Source organism: Rhinoraja longicauda, chromosome 12, assembly GCF_053455715.1.
Source record: "Rhinoraja longicauda isolate Sanriku21f chromosome 12, sRhiLon1.1, whole genome shotgun sequence".
Taxonomy (NCBI): Eukaryota; Metazoa; Chordata; class Chondrichthyes; order Rajiformes; family Arhynchobatidae; genus Rhinoraja; species Rhinoraja longicauda.
In genome coordinates this window covers 12,701,941-12,714,486 of record NC_135964.1, presented here as the reverse complement: position 1 = coordinate 12,714,486, position 12,546 = coordinate 12,701,941, and the positions used below count along the sequence as shown (strand labels likewise).

At 41.8% G+C, this 12,546-nt stretch overlaps 1 protein-coding gene across 1 annotated transcript in view; it reads right to left on the bottom strand.

Annotated features, from left to right (window-relative positions):
- Positions 1-12,546, bottom strand: part of gsk3ba (glycogen synthase kinase 3 beta, genome duplicate a) — a 113,634-nt gene that overhangs the window by 45,947 nt on the left and 55,141 nt on the right. The window lies entirely within an intron of this gene.

The window sequence follows — 12,546 nt, the reverse complement described above, 5'->3', positions numbered from 1 at the left end:
GCCTCATGTAGATGCTTTCAACGGTGGGGAAGGCAGTGCCCGTGACGGACTGGGCTGATTCCACCACACTCCTGCATTCCTGGTACATTGGTCTTGCTACGCCAGGCCGTGATACGCTAGTTAAATGCAAAATAGAATGGTCTGCAAAGAACTTAAGTGGAGAAAAGTGCTATATGGAAAATTAGAATAGAACAATTGGGTCCGGAGAACAGGTGAAGATTCTATACTTCCCTGCTGGAAGATGTGTCCAATTGTTTCCCCATACCCAACAAGAGTTCTAGATCATTGTTTAATTAAGTAAATAAACCTGGAAAAAGTTCAATCTACTTTTAAACATGAATCTGATCCAGGCACAAATGTTTAAGCAAACAAATGCCAGGGACCATCATCAAGAATGGGAACCAACAGCAACATCCAGAACACAAGCACTAAGCATTAAGGGAAGTGTGTTGGGAGATGGGTGTACTGGGAATTGCCAGTTCAGATGCCTGACTTATTACATGTGAACCAGCATTTGTGACGTTGGGGGAATGGACTTTGCGGCTGCTGCAGGTGACTGTTCTTGACACTAGCTGGAATTTTGCCACAACAAACTGGCGTAAGGCGGCATAGTGCCACAGCAGTAGAGCTGCTGTCTCACGGCGCCAGAGACCTGATCCTGACCTCGGCTGCTGTCCGTTCGGAGTGTGCACCTTCTCCCTGCGACCGTGTGGGTTTTCTCCAGGTGCTACATTTTCCTCCCACATTCCAAAGATGCACAGGTTTTTAGGTTAATTTGCTTCTGTAAATTGTCCTAGTCGAATTAGTGCACGGGTGATGACTGGTCGGCGGGGTCTCTGTGGGCCGAAGGGCCTGTTTTCATGCTGTATCTCTAAACTACACTCAAGAGCACATTCTAGTTAACATATTGATGTCCATTTATCGAATCCCATCTAGCAGCAGAGTGTCTTTTATAAAACCTCCAATAGCATTTAATACCTCATCTACAGGAAAATCTCTCAAAGGACAGATTTGGCCAAGTTTGAAATAAAGGTGTTAATATCAGCAAAGGCATAATGAGATTTAAAATGTTCTACAGACTATCTACTCTACCTCTTCTGACATCTTATGCGGTGTAGGAACTTGGATCGTGCCTGCGTTTCTGACGTGCAGTGTCCAGGAAGGGAACTGTTCTGTAAGCCAAGGAGCACCTGCAGCAATGGCTGTGAAATATAGGGGACGTTTTTTTTGAAAGACCAGTGAAGAAATATAAACAAATGGATCAAGGGGAGTTTTCAATTGACTCAGCACCCAGGGCCTCTTTGGAAGAGAGTTCCTACACTGCATGTGAAACTACATTTTCAAAATTTAGGAAGAATGGCCTTGCTCTAACTTTGAGATCATATTTCCTTGTTTAGAATTTCTCGACCAGAAGAATTACTACTCTTTCCTGTATCAACCAGGATTATATCATTATATATATATGACTTTAGCACTCTGATTAACTATACTTTAGTAATGAATGAAATTCATCCTAAATTTGTATGTTTTTCTCGTAATTTAACCCATGAGCTCTAGCTGTTATTTATTTAGTAATCTGTTTTAGTGATGTTGATTATCTAATCATTATTACACATCCGTTTGCTGGATCCTGCTGTGCATTTCCTACAACTCAAAAACTCCTTTAAATGCAATAAAATTTCTTGGATTACCTGGATGGCATGTGAACAGCATTATAAAATCACAAGTCTGTACTTAAATGTAAAGTAAAAATACATTGGCAGTCTTTCTATTGCCCAAGTAAAAAGATTAACTGAATGTTAGTCTTATCAAGTCACCTGAAAGGTTGTGCTTTCTTTACCTGCAATTATGAGACTGCCACCCAGTTATGACTCATGGTAAAGGACGTGAGTCGATGACTCGCCTGCACATGAAGCGCACTTATTCGTTTCAGCTGCTTATTACATAACTGCCTACCTCCATCATAATGGCATCATTCAATGGATCAGAGAAAAGCGCATGTAGAGATATGACCAAAATGGGGTAGGCTATTTAACCCCTTAAGCTAATTTCACCATCCAAGAAGATTATGGTGAATTCAACTGCAATCTCAGCTTCACCTTTTCAACCACCCTCTGCATCCTTTCACCTTTCAAGAATTTATTATCTCTGCTGTAAAATTATTCAAAGATTCTGCATCCGGCACTCTTTGAGGAAGAGAGTTATAAAGACTCATGACTACCTTGGACTGAAAAAATATATTATAAAGCAATCTCTGTTGCACCTTAATAAAACTTTGGTTATATTTGGAGTATTGTGTGCAGTTCTGGTTGCCTCATTATGGGAAAGATGTGATGGCTTTGCAGAGGATGCAGCAGATGTCCAGCAGCATGTTGTCTGGATTGGAGGGTATTAGCTATAAGGAGATGTTGGACAGACTTGGGTTGATTTCTTCGGGGTGTCAGAGGGGAGACCTGATAAAACTATATAAAGTAGACAGTCAAAATCTTTTCTCCCCAGAGTGGAAATATTGAATGCTAGAGTATAGCTTTAAGGTCAGAATAGGGAAAACTTTAGATGTTCAGGGCAATATTTTGTTTTGGTTTCATACCGAGTGTTTTAGGTGCCAGGAAAGCACTGCCAGGGGTGCTGGTGGATGCAAATATGACAGTGGTGTTTAAGAGGCTTTTAGATAGGCACATGGCTCTGCAGGGAATGGAAGGAGGAATCACGTGCAGGCAGAGGATATTAGTTTAATTTGACATTATGTTCGGCACAGACATTGTGGGATGTAGATTCTCTCACAAGTTGAAACATACTCTTCATGTTTGTCCACCTGCAAGGAACTGCAGATGGTGGTTTACAAAAAAAGACATGGTGCTGGACTAACAGAGGGTCAAGAGCATCTCTGGAGGAAATAGATACGTGATGTATCGGGTTGGAACCCTTCTTCAGACTGATTTTAATCTGACCCCACCGGTCCTTACATTTTCTTCAGTCTGCTAAACTTCACTGGATAAAGACTTAACCTGTTCAACCTTCCCTAATGACAAAAATCTGTTCATTCTAGGTATTAGGTCAGGCAGCCTTACTAAAACTGCTTACAGTGAATTTAATACTCTTCGTTAAATTAGGAGACAAATATCATACACAGTACTCCAAATGTAGTCTTGCTAATTTCCTAAACAACTGACATATCATCTTCCTCTCTTTACATTCCATTTTCATCAGAAGGAATTATAACATTCTTTTTGCTTTCCTAATTAGTTACCGCATTTTTATATTAGTCTTATGTGGACTAGATCCTTCTGCATATCAGGAAACTGAAATCTCTCTTTGGGTAAACAAGTTTATTTATTGTTCCAAAATTGGCACTCTGACATTTTCCAACAAAGTTCTGTATTTGCCAGATCCTTGCATGCTTAATAAAAGGTATATACATGCCTCTGCAGATGGTTCACTCTTGCACAGAGCCTCGTTGTACTCCGGATGCATGGCCTCAAGGCTCTCAACATCCCAAAGCCCCCCACACGGAGTCATCATGAGGCATGGGTTTCCCAGGAGTTAAAGGGGATGATGTATTTCTTCAAGGCATCTTTGAGAACACATGATTGAATTTTTTTCCTCTATCGTTCTGATAATCTGTTCTGATGACAAAGTTTGGAATAGAGAGTTTGCTGTTTGGCACGTGAATGATCAGGTCAGCCCAATGTAGCTGATGAGTACATCTAGGGCCTTATTACCTTCCTTTTAATCGCCTTACCAGTGAATTTGGAGGTTTTGACAAAGACAGCCAGTGGCTTGAGATGCCAGCTGCAGGCAGTCACAGAATCACCGCTTAGGGAGTTTTAAGCTAGGTGCAAGGTCTTGACCAAATATATTTTCCTCGAGCAAACTAAGGCCGTGTTGGCATTTTGACGGTGGCAGTGAATTTCATTTTCAACGTCTGCCTTCATTCAGAGGTGGCTCCAGTGCAAAGTGTTCCAGATTGCTCAGCATCTTGCTATTAACTTTAATTGCTTTGTAAAGCGAAGGAACAGGCTGGTAGAGGAGCTCTGTGAATGCCAAGTAAAATGCTGGTTCTCCTAAATGGTGCAGTGTAAGCATCAACAATGGCATGTTGCTCAGGTTCTGAGCTCACACAAATGAAAGTGTTCAACTTGAAAAGGTTTAGATCTGGAATGTAGCTGACACATTAAGCAGCTTCTCGCTAACTCTGAAAATTTGTGCCACTCCTGCGGTCAGCTTGTTGGAAGCAAGATGCAATATAGCAGCAAGAAAGATCAATGATGTGGAGTAATGACTCACCCTTTTATGACACTTGCCTTTGAAGAGAATTGTTCCTATGGTTTATGTCATGGCTTGCATTGCGTTATGGAGCAAGTGTAAAAATGAAGACTAATTTCTGTGGGCAGCTGAACCTGAGCAGGCTTGTTCAGCAGTTCCATATAACTGATGGAACGAAAAAATGATGGCAAGGTTCAAAATAGTCATGTATAGTGGCTGGTGCTACTCTTTGCATTTTTCTTGAAGGTAATGTCCATTGGATGAACAGAATCCAAGCTATGATTCAGGGAGGAGACCTCTGGCTACCGTTAATACCAACTACTCCCGAGGCCTTTTTGTCATTACCAGACATCACCCCCCCCCCCCCCAACACACAGCATTGTGAAGGATTAGTTCATTTCACAACAATGGTCAAACTCTTCTATCTCCACACACCCACTCCCCTTTTCACAGCACGTCCACCCCTCCCCCTCCGACCCCCCCCTTTATTACAGCACCTGGTGTCCTTTTCCCTTCCATTCCTACCACACAGGGAATGAAACATCCTCTGAAGAAGGTGCAGTAATTTGGTTGTACCTTTTACAAGTTGCATCTCCTCCACAATAGATTGGGGAAATCAAAGTAAATTGGGCGAGCGCTTTGCTGACAGTCTGAAGGGCGACTCTAGGTTTCCAATTGTCTACCATTTTAATTTTCCATTCCACTCACTCTTGGACATCGGAGAGTTCAAGCACTGGCTCCTCATTTTCAGACTTGGCACAATAAAATTAAAAGTTTCAGATAATCATACTTTCCATTCTGTACCAAAACTGAGTAATACTTCCATCATTTTCCACTGTTATTTCAAGCATCATCAGGTTTAGTTTTCTTCAGTCTGAAGCAACATTGCACCAGAATAACCAGAGTCCAAGGAAAATACCTGGTATCTTCTTTTTCAACAATTCCCCAAAATCTCAACCATCAACAAGTCTATTTGGCACCTGGACTTATTATCTATTGACATAGAGCATTCAAGGCAAGGCAAGGCAAGTTTAGATTCTTTTTTTTTAGATTTAGAGATACAGTGCAGAAACAGGCCCTTCGGCCCACTGGGTCTCCGCCGCCCAGCGATCCCCGCACATTAACACTATCCTACACCCACTAGGGACAATTAAAAAAAACATTTGCCCAGCCAATTAACCTACAAACCTGTACGTCTTTGGAGTGTGGGAGGAAACCGAAGATCTCGGAGAAAACCCACGCAGGTCACGGGGAGAACGTACAAACTCCGTACAGTCAGCACCTGTAGTCAGGATCGAACCCGAGTCTCCGGCGCTGCATTCGCTGTAAGGCAGCAACTCTACCGCTGCGCCACCATGCCGCAGGTGCCGCATATAGCCCATTTCATACAGCAATGGCAATTCAAAATGCTTTACACAGAACATAAAAATGCAGAACAAGGATAAAAGGTAGGAAAATACAAATAATAAGAGTAATAAGATTCTAGCCTTAGCCTTCTAGCCTTAGAGGGAGTACAGAGAAGGTTCACCAGATTGATCCCTGGGATGGCAGGACTTTCATATGAAGAAAGACTGGATAGACTAGGCTTATACTCGCTGGAATTTAGAAGACTGAGGGGGGATCTTATTGAAACATATAAAATTCTTAAAGGGTTGGAGAGGCTAGATGCGGGAAGATTGTTCCCGATGTTGGGGAAGTCCAGAACCAGGGGTCACAGCTTAAGGATAAGGGGGTAGTCTTTTAGGACCGAGATGAGAAAACATTTCTTCACACAGAGAGTGGTGAGTCTGTGGAATTCTCTGCCACAGAAGGTAGTTGAGGCCAGTTCATTGGCTATATTTAAGAGGGAGTTAGATGTGGCCCTTGTGGCTAAAGGGATCCGGGGGTATGGAGAGAAGGCAGAGACGGGATACTGAGCTGGATGATCAGCCATGATCATATTAAATGGCGGTGCAGGCTCGAAGGGGCGAATGGCCTACTCCTGCACCTATTTTCTATGTTTCTATGTTTCTAAATAATTAATAGTTATAAGTCAGATTAATAGAGTAAAGGGGAATCATGACAGAAGCCTCCTCATGGCGATCCCCCGGAAAAGACAACACGATGCACTCTGTGACGCGTCGGGCAACCAATTCTGTCAACATGTTGGACGACGACAGAAGCCAACAGCGAGCTAACGTCGTCTGACACACGAGCGAATGATAGAGTAATAAAATTAGATAAAAAGTAATAAAATATAAAAAGTAATACGAATAGACCAAAAGTAAGATATATAGAGTAGCAAGAATCAAAGTGCTAGTCATATACACTGCAGAACATGGTTTTATGCCTAGTTTTGAATATATTTAGAGTTTGGGCCTGTTTGAGTTCTTCGGGGAGTTTATTCCAGATGCACGAAGCAGTGACTAAAAGCTGCTTCACTGTGTTTTGTTATAGTTCCCTTTTCTTGTTGGCATTTTGGAAACATTCTGCCCAAAGAGCATCCTTATGGGTTTCCTTCAGCAAAACCTTGACTCTCCATTCAACGCCTCACCTACTTATCTTCCCATTACATATAACCAGAACAGTACGGCAGCACAATGGTTAGAACACTGGACCATTACTCCAGAGTCACAAATTAGAATCCGGCCTTGCAGCTTGAAAATTTAAATAAATAATAAATCACCTGGAGTAAAGAAAAAAGAGTACAGTAAAACTCTGACCTCAGGACTTTGTTGGTTGTTATATTGTCTGTTACTCATAATTAATATCCCATACTGTTTAACAACCAAAACAAATTAGTGTATAAACTTTTCTGGCAGGTCCGGCATGTTTAAAGAGAGCACGTGAAATAAAATCTGGCAGATTAAAAGGAAGCTTGGGATCTGGGACCTGCTGAGTTTATGAGTGTAAGAAACATCAGCTGGTGAGCCAGTAGCAGAAGCTTACCACTAGCAAATTGCTCGAAAAATAACTGGTTTTACCGATATCTTTGCTTCAAGGAAGACAATGTGCCATCTTTATCCAGCCTTGACTATAACAAGGCTCCATACCATTGTGATCCTTTCTTAACATGCCCTTCCGCCTTGAAGAATTAAATATTAAAATAGTTTTAAAATACAGATGAGAAAGCAATTAACATTTCTGATGCCGTTTATTTTAGAAATAAAGACACTATTTTGATGTGCACCTTTGGCCTGCAAAGTTAGCATTCATTTTGAGATGACTAGAATGTAAAAGCAAGGATGTAATAGTGATGCTTTATAAGGCACTGGTCAGGCACATTTGGAATATTATGAACAGTTTGGCCCCACATCTGAGGAAGAATGTGCTGGCATTGGAGTGGGTCCAAAGAAGGTTTACGAGAATTATCCCAGGAATTATCGGGTTAACGTATGATGAGCATTTGAAGACTCTGGGCCTGTATTCACTGGACATTTAGAAGGATGAGGGGGGAATCTCATTGAAACTTACTGAATAATGCAAGGCCTAGATAGAGTGGATGTGGAGAGGATGTTTCCAGTAGTGGGGGAATCTAGGACTAGAGGGCACAGCCTCAGAATAAAAGGACACACCATTAGAATGAAGATGAGGAGGAATTTCTTTAGCCAGAGGATGGTGTAATCAGTGGAATTCATTACCACAGCTGACAGTGGAGGCCGTTATTGTTTTTTTTTTTTAAGTGGAGATTGATAGGTTTTTGATTAGGGTGCCAAATGTTATGAGGAGGAGGCAGAAGAATGGGGATGAGAGGGAAAAATAGATCAGCCATAATCGAATGGCGGAGCAGACTAGATGGGCCTAATTCTTCTCTCATGTCTTCTGGTCTGATTAAAGAATCATTCCATAACATCTCAATAGAGCTTGCTGAAATGCATCCATCTCTTAGTTATTAAATACATTGGAATAGAGTGAGCAGTGAAGTTGGACAAACTAAATCACACGCATTTAAAAAAAATCACCCTCGATGTGGAATTCTAGAACAAACAATTGAAGCTATTAAATGTGATAAACAGATTCCGGAAATCTAAAATAAAAATCAGCAAAATGCTGGAGAACTCCAGCAGATCAGGCAGCATCTTCTTCAAGTGAGCATTGGCTGGATTGCTAGCTATCTCCACCAATTTCTGTTTTCATAACAATAGGAAACACTTTGTAGCTTGGGCAGCATCTGCATAGAGGACAAAAAGTTTCAGCTACAAAATCTTCCTGGGAATGAGTTAGAACCTTCTGCATAAAGCATACCAAACCATCCATTACAACAATTATGGCCATTATATACAGCTAAGGGGCAATGGGTGATAGGAACACATGGGCATTACCTTAATAATTAAAATATTTATGTTTTAATCACATTCTAAAGGGAATAATATCCAAACTCTGAAACAAGTGTTGAGCTGTGTGCATGTTAAAGCCACCCTTGGTTTCCTTTATTGGTATGACACCATGAAATCTGTCTAACCTACATACTAAAACTCTTGTTTGTTTGTTCCTGAACTACAGCCAAAACGGTACACGATAGCGCAACAACTTTAGGCTCACCTTACTCACCGTTGTCCCTTTGGTGCTAATGGAAAATGTTTCATTGAAATTGTTACATTTTTCAAGTTATTCACATTTTAAAGTTTAAATCTATCACCTAGGGAAGGAGGAGGATAAGGGGGATTTTCTGGGGACAGAGTGGGGGGGGAGGGGAAGGGTAATCGGATGGGTAAGGAGGGGGAGGGTAAGGGGGGAGGGAAAGGGTGGGAGGGTAAGGATAATGGTAAGGGGGGAGGGTAAGGGTTAAGGGGGTGAGGGTAAGGGTTGAGGGTGGAGGTATGGGTTGAGGGTGGAGGGTGAGGAAGAGGGGGAGAGGGAGAGAGGAAGGGGAGGGGGAGAGGGAGAGGGGAGGGGGAGAGGGGAGGGGGAGGGGAGGGGGAGAGTGAGAGGGAGAGGGGGAGAGGGAGGAGAGGGGAGGGGAGAGGGGGAGAGGGAGTCTGAAGAAGGGTCTCGACCCGAAACGTCACCCATTCCTTCTCTCCTGAGATGCTGCCTGACCTGCTGAGTTACTCCAGCATTTTGTGAATAAATACCTTCGATTTGTACCAGCATCTGCAGTTATTTTCTTACACTATCTATGCCTTTCATTATTCTGTAAGTTTCAATAAGGTCCCCCCTCAACCTTCTAAACTCCAGCGAGTACAGGCCCAGTGCTGTCAAATGCTCATCATATAACCCACTCATTCCTACAATCATTCTTGTAAACCTCTTCTGGACCCTCTCCAGAGCTAGTACATCCTTCCTCAGATATGGGGCCCAAATGTGCTCTGATTACTCCAAATGCAGTCTTGCAGACCTACTTAAAGCTCCCATCCCTTACTTCCATCCTGGATAGTTCATCCAGCACAAACCTGACTGTAGAAACACTGTGCGCATGTGTATGTCTGCATGCTTGTTATCATAGAGTGATACAATGTGCAAATAGGCCCTTCGGCACAACTTGCCCACACCGGCCAAAGTCCCAGCTACACTAGTCCCACCCGCCCATGTTTGGTCCATATCCCTCCAAACCTGTCCTGTCCACGTACCTGTCTAACTGTTTCTTAAATGTTGGGATAGTTCCTGCCTCAACTACCTCCTCTAGCAGCTTGTTCCAGACACCCAACATAATTTGTGTGAAAAAGTTACCCCTCAAATTCCTGTTAAATCTTTTCCCCCTCACCGTAAACCTATGTCCTTTGGTTCTCGATTCACCTACTTGGGCATGAGATTCTGTGCATCTACCAGATCTATTCCTCTCATGATTTTATACACAATAAGATCACCCCTCATCCTCCTGCGCTCCATGGAACAGAGTCCCAGCCTACTCAATATCTCCCTATAGCTCAGACCCTCTAGTCCTGGCAACATCCTCGTAATCTTCTCTGTACCCTTTCCAGCTTGACAACATCTTTCCTATAGCATGGTGCCCGGAACTAAACACAATACTCTAAATGCAGCCTCACCAACGTCTTATACAACTGCAACATGATCTCCCAACATCTATACTCAATACTCTGACTGATAAAGGCCAATGTACCTGCGACTCCTCCTTCAAAGAACCATGGACCTGCACTCCTAGATCCCTCTGCTCCACAACACTCCCCGAGCCCTACCATTCACTGTGTAGGTCCTGCCCATGTTAGACTTCCCAAAATGCAACACCTCTTGCATTTCTCTGTATTAAATTGCATCAACCATTCCTCAGCCCACCTGGCCAATCAATCAAGATCCTGCTGTAATTTTTCACAACCAACTTCACTGTCTGCAAAACCACCCACTTTTGTATCATCTGCAAACTTGCTAATCTTGCCGTGTTATGTTCTCATCCAAATTATTGATATAGATGACAAACAGTAGTGGGCCCAGCACCAAATCCTGAGGCACACCACTAGTCACAAGCCTCCAGTCCTAGCAGCTATCTTCCACCTTCCATGAAGCCAATTTTTTATCAATTGAGCTATCTCTCCTTGGATTCTCACGATTTCTCAAGTACAGACAATGTATTTATTAATTATGGTAGCTTCAACACAGATTTGAAAATACTCTACCATTTTTGGCCAAAACAACCAATTTTGTTTTCTTTGCCTTTTACCTCATCTACTCATAGGCCATATTTCCTATTCCTTCTCTCCAAGGATGCTGCCTGTCCTGCTGAGTTACTCCAGCATTTTGTATCTAGCTTTCCTATGGCTATGATCGGAAAGTGCACAAAATGAGATTATGAGCCAGAACCCCAAAAACTTAATCTGAAAACAAAAATGTGCATACCACCAAGGCAGCAAGGGAATTTAAACAGCAAATGTAATAAAATAAAATCTGGAATGGAAACCTAATCAGTGATAGCCGCTTCAGTGGGACACTTCTGGTCGAACTTGTTAAACTCCCTTCACTCTTGACCAGGATTACCTACCCTTCTCTCATCCGTTTCCCTGATGCCATTGTGATCTGGTCTAGCCCAGCGACCTTACCTAAAAATCACCAAGTTCAGGGAACAATCGCAATGGCCTGTATAGCTAGCCTTGCTAGTACATCCACATCATCTGAACGTCTAAAAATATACTAGATTTCTTTTGTCCAGTACTCATGAAAATTTAAATTTAAAATTAATCTGCAGTATTTTCGTTATCTTAACCCGTATTTCTTGAGAAAAGGCATAAAAAGTTTCTTGAGAGCAAGTGAGTTTTAAAAATCCACGTTGTTGAAATTCTTAACAACTTAACTCCAATGTGATAGCTCCGATAGTTTCTTCACTTGAACCAGCTACTTTTAAAACCGAGTCTTACATTTGCCACCCTCCCGCCCAATGGTGCAATTTCCCTGCAATCACTTGGGCCGTTATGTTGCCTATAGTTCCAGCAGTTTAAAACTTAGAACCAGTGGGTACTTTTGACTCCACAATTAGAATTCCTAATATCAACCATGAAGACATGCAGTTGATCTATTTACGAGAGAAGAAAAGCTCCCAACATAAAAATATTTTTGCCCAATTTTTGTTTCATTTATGTGAATTGGTTTGAGTTAATGTTTGCTCAAAACAACAATTAGCTTTCTTTGAGATGAAAACGTAGTAGGTACATGAATAGCAATCGTCAAGGATGCCTGCCACACTGGGTGTTTATTTTTCTCTCTAATTTCAGAATATACAAGAGGTTGAAAGCTGTGATGTCTAGACTTAAGATTGCTTCCTCTCCACTGCTATCCGACTCCTGAACCACTTATTTCACACCCCCTTCCCGGGTAAACTGCCATGTACTTTTACTCTTAACTTTACCTCATTCCATTATTGCACTCTAGCTTGTTTTTTGTATTACTTCAGATTGTACTGCAATCTTGCACCATACTGCTATTTTGCACAATTATATTTATTGTATTTATCATTAGTGTTTACTCTGTGGGCTTTATGTGACCAAGGAATTTCATTGCACCATGGTGTATATCTCAATAAACTAATTTGATCTGAGTCTGATGGCAGAGATTCACACAAACCCAAACATTGTTAAAATTGCTTGGATATTCAGAGAGATCTCAAACTTAATTATCAGAAACTTATGATCTCTGGGGCCTGCGAAAGGCCACCATCACGAGAAACGTTGAGTAGCCAAGGACCAAATGAACTGAACATACAAGAGGGAACAAATAAATTGTATTTTTACAGTAAGGGATTATGCAAGGCTCATGTTTAAATGGCTGTTACTTTAAAGCAATATTCTGGACAGAAATTGTCACTATTTTATGTGACATTAAATTTATTGTATTAAATTATTGTGCTACACTGTA